We start from the raw sequence: 4,638 nt of genomic DNA on the forward strand, positions 1-4,638 counted from the left end.
TTCCCCTATTTTATGCATTTAAACCATGCCTCAAACCCTGTCTCCCAGAACTCTGTTATTTCATGGTTGTGCATACATCATAATTTACCTCTGCCCCTCTTAGCCCATTGAAACCTAGCTAAAAGTTCTCCCAAATGTCCTGTTCATTCATTCCCCACCCCCTTCTTGTGTATTGCCTCCCCACCACACCCCTAGTACCCAAGCTATTCTGTGTCTATTCCCTACCCTGTACACCATCTTCCCATCCTTCCCGTCACCGTGCCTTTTATGATTGACTAATTTAACTCAGCATAATGTCCTCAAGGTTCATGCATGTTATGTGGTGGCTTGCAACTTTCTTGTTTTACAACATTCCATTGTGTGCATGTACCAAAGTTTATTTATCCATTCTCCCATTGATGGGCACGTATGCTGTCTACATCTTTTTGCTATTGTAAATACTACTACTATGAATATTGGTGTGCATATATCTACTTGTGTTATGGCTCGTATGTCTTGTGGGTAAACACCAAGTAGCGGAGTTGCTGGATCATAAGGTATTTCTATTTCCAAACTTCTGAGGAAGCACCATATTGCTTAACAGAGTGGAAGGACCATTTAGCATTCCAACAAGAAATTTAGGAGCGTCCTAGTCTAGCCAGCATTTATAGTCCTCTACTTTTTTGAACTTTACTGTGTTTGCTGGTGTGAGATGATATCTCATTGTTGTTTTGATTTGCATTTCTCTAATGGCTAGTGATAGTGAACATTTCTTCATGTGTTTGTTGGCTGCCTGGATCTCCTCCTTGGTGAAGTGTTTGTTTATGTCCTGTGCCCATTTTCTAATTCGGTTAATTGTGTTTTTCTTGTAGAGGTGTTGTAGTTTCCTATATATTTTAGAAATGAGTCCCTTGTCTGATGTGTCTTGGCAAAATATTTTTTCCCATACTGTGGGTTACTTTTCATGCTTTTGGTGAAGTTTTTTAATGCCCATAAGTTTTTAATTTTTCGTATGCCCCAATCATGTATTTTGTATACTTTTCTTTGTGTAATTTTCAAAATGTTTGATAGTCTGTGTATGCCTTAAATTAGAGCCCATACATTTGTTCCTAATTTTTTCAATGATGGGCTTCATAATTCTGGGATTCACATTTAGGTTACTATTCCACGCTGAGTTGGTTTTCATATAAGGTGTGAGATAAAGTTCTTATTTCTATCTTTTGCATATCATGTTCCAGGTCGGCAAGCACCATCTATTGAAGAGACTATCACCTCCCCATGTGATATACTTAGGCACTTTGTCAAAAATCAATTGGATTCTCAATTCTGTTTCATTGATCAATGGATGTTTCATTGTACCAGTACCAGGCTGTTTTGACCACTGTAGCCATATAGTACATTTTGAAATCAGGGAGTGAGAGGTTTCCAACCTTCTTCTTCTTCAGCAGTGCTTTGCTTATCCTAGGGTCTCTTTCCTTTCCATATGAAATTTGTAATTATTTTTCTTTTCTTTTGGTGGCTGTGGGGAAAGTTCCCTCTGTTGGTCTGTTTCTAATTGTTGCAGATGCTGTGTTAATGTGCAATTTTGGTTCTTTCTTCTTTTGGGATGTGGGCATTTATTGTAGTAAATTGTCCTCTCAACTCTGCTTCTGCTATGTCCCAAAGATTTTGGTATGTCGTGTTTTCATTCTCATTTGTTTCTAGTAACTTTGTGAGTTCACGTTTAAATTCTTCTAGTACCCAGTCACACTGCAGCACATTTCCATGTTTTTGACTTGATTTCCTGGGTCTTCCTAGTGTTGATTTCTAATTTGGTAGCATTGTGGTCTGAGAAGATGCTTTGTAGTATTTTGATATTTGTGAATTTATGGAGTGTTTTTTTGGGGCCTAACACATGAACTATTCTGGAGAATGTTCCATGTGCACTGGAAAAGAATGTGTATTGTGCTGTTGGGTTGAACGCTCTGTATTGTGTTGTTTAGTTGTTCTTTGTCTTTGTCAGGTTTCTTTCTGGTTGTTCTCTCCATTTTTGAAAGTGGTGCATTAAAATAGCCCACTATTTTTGTGGATTTGTCTATATCTTTCTTCAAATCTATTTATATATTTTGGAACTCTTTCATTGGGAGCATAAATATTAATTATGGCTATGTCATCTTGTTCAGTTGTTCCTTGAATCACAAGATAATTTCAATCTTTATCTATTATGCTGGGTTTTGCCTTAAAGTTTATTTGATCAGAGATTAGTACTGAAACTCCTGTTTGTTTTTTATTGCAATTAGTTTGGTATATTTTTTTCTCATCCTTTGACTTTTAATCTCTTTTTGTGCTCAGGCACCCCCTCTAGTCACCAGAATGGAGGTGTGTACACAATGAGATGCTAATGAACAGATCCAATAAAAAATAAAACAAAATAGAATGAAACAAAACAAAACAAAACAAAATTAGTCCACATCTTTACCTTAGACGTTCTTGCTTGCTCCCCTGTTTAGTCTCACCACTTTGTCTTGCCCAATTGGTGTCTCTGAGGCCACTGATACAGGCAGATTACAAAGTACGAGATTTCTTGCTCTCCCTACAAGTTCCACTGACTTTAAGTTTACAAATGCTTTAAGTATTCTTATATATGTGGTTCAGAGTTTTGGAGCTCTACCCTGAACCTGTTTCATCTGGTATTCAGTCTTATTGCTGATGGAGATCTTCACTGCACCTCCACCCTGTCTGCCATCAAACCCTGCCTCCAGTAGATACGTTTTTGAGGTTACATTGGAGTGGTCATTTGGGAGCATAAAGTTAGTATCCCTAACCCACCACCATACAGCTCATAAATGATCCTTACATTCTACTGCCTGTCTTCTGCACAACCCCGTCGGCCTGGGTTTTGAAGAATTGCAGTCAGAGACCACAGCAACAATACTACAACAGAGTCCTATTCCCAAGCACAATATTCCAATAATTAATTGACATATATATTGTCACGTTCAGAACAAAGAGCCAATCCAGTTAAAAAAGAAATCCTGAGCCCCTCCCTCCCAGACCTAAACCAAAGGACAGGCTGCTGTAGTTAAGTCTCTTAGAGTCAGTTCCCACCCATAACGATCTTGTATACGGTTTCCGTGGAGTGGCTGGTGAGCTTGAACTGCCAAACTTGCGCTTTAAGCTGACTTTGCAGTCCAATGCTTTAACTCACAATGCCACACCAGGACTCCCATAATAAACCAATTGAGAACCAGAAACACAGAACATATAACTCTGAGACATACTTTTGGTTTCTGATATGGAAACACCTGCACAGAATGAGAGGACTCGTCCTTAGCACAAGCTTTTGATGTTTACTGACTTATTATAATATCATTAATATAAGTAACTCCTGCTGCATTCAATGACAAATCTAGTCTTGGGATCTTGGGGACTGAAAATCCCTGATTCTCCAGCTGCTTAACAAACTACTTTCAGATTGGGTAGCCACAAAAGACAATGCCTGGACTTTTCTTTCTCCGGCCCCAACGGTCGCCGCGGCCAAGTGCCTCGCCTGCCCGCCCGGCCGCGATCCCGCCTCCGCGTCTCTCCCGGTCCGGCTCCGCGCGGCCCTGTTGCTTCTCGCCAGCGGTCTCCGCTTGTCTCTGCCCGGCCCGCCGGCCTGCCCGCTGCAGCGATGTGCGACAAGGAGTTCATGTGGGCCTTGAAGAACGGAGACCTGGATGAGGTGAAAGACTACGTGGCGAAGGGAGAAGACCTCAACCGGACACTGGAAGGTGGACGGAAGCCTTTGCATTACGCGGCGGACTGTGGGCAGCTGGAGATCCTGGAGTATCTGCTGCGGAAAGGAGCAGACATCAATGCTCCGGACAAGCATCACATCACCCCTCTTCTCTCTGCCGTCTATGAGGGCCACATCTCTTGTGTGAAACTGCTTGTATCAAAGGGTGCGAATAAGACGGTGAAAGGCCCTGACGGCCTCACTGCTCTGGAAGCCACCGACAACCAGGCCATCAAAGCGCTGCTCCAGTGATGGCCATGGAGCGGCGGTCCTGGAGGACGACCCCTGTGGCCTCACTGCTGCCTGTCTGTCTGTCCCTCTCTATCTGCCAGCTTCTTCAGCTAAATACTTGACGAGGGGTGAGGGGAGAGCAAAATTCATAACCAATCAGACTGCCGGGAAAGAAACAAAAGGTTTGGAGGAGGGGGAAACCCAATCGAGCTTTACCAGGATTCCTGCCTCTCCCCCAGTTCTACTAAAGTCCGCAGCTTAATGCCCAAGGGAGAGCGAAGAGCAACTAGACGTTCACACGTGACCTTTTCAGCTCCCTAGCTAATTTGTGAACTAGATTGTGTTGGAGATCTGATGCTACTAAGGCCAGCTGCACCCACAGGGCAGCCCCACCTGTAGGGGGGTTCCACCCAGGTGCTGAGAAAAAGCACCCCACTCCAGCCTTCTGCCTTAAGCGCGCGCTTCCCAGGAGACTTGCTGGTACTGTCAGGAGCGCGGCCTGTGGTTGGGGACCAAATCTTTCCTCTGACACTAAACTCAGTCAGGGTGAGGACGGGCACACCCCGACTTTGCCGGATGACTCAACTTTGGAATAACTCTCCCTGCCCCGTGGAACTCACGTGTCTTTAGCTAGAACTGACTCGTGTTATTTATAAAATCCGTCCACTTTC

General features: G+C 43.3%; 1 pseudogene; it reads left to right on the forward strand.

The window, feature by feature from the left end:
* Positions 1-3,631: 3,631 nt before the first annotated feature.
* On the forward strand, positions 3,632-3,988 carry LOC102836447 (annotated as a pseudogene).
* Positions 3,989-4,638: the final 650 nt, after the last annotated feature.

Source organism: Chrysochloris asiatica, unplaced genomic scaffold (genome assembly GCF_000296735.1).
Source record: "Chrysochloris asiatica unplaced genomic scaffold, ChrAsi1.0 scaffold00494, whole genome shotgun sequence".
Lineage (NCBI taxonomy): Eukaryota > Metazoa > Chordata > Mammalia > Afrosoricida > Chrysochloridae > Chrysochloris > Chrysochloris asiatica.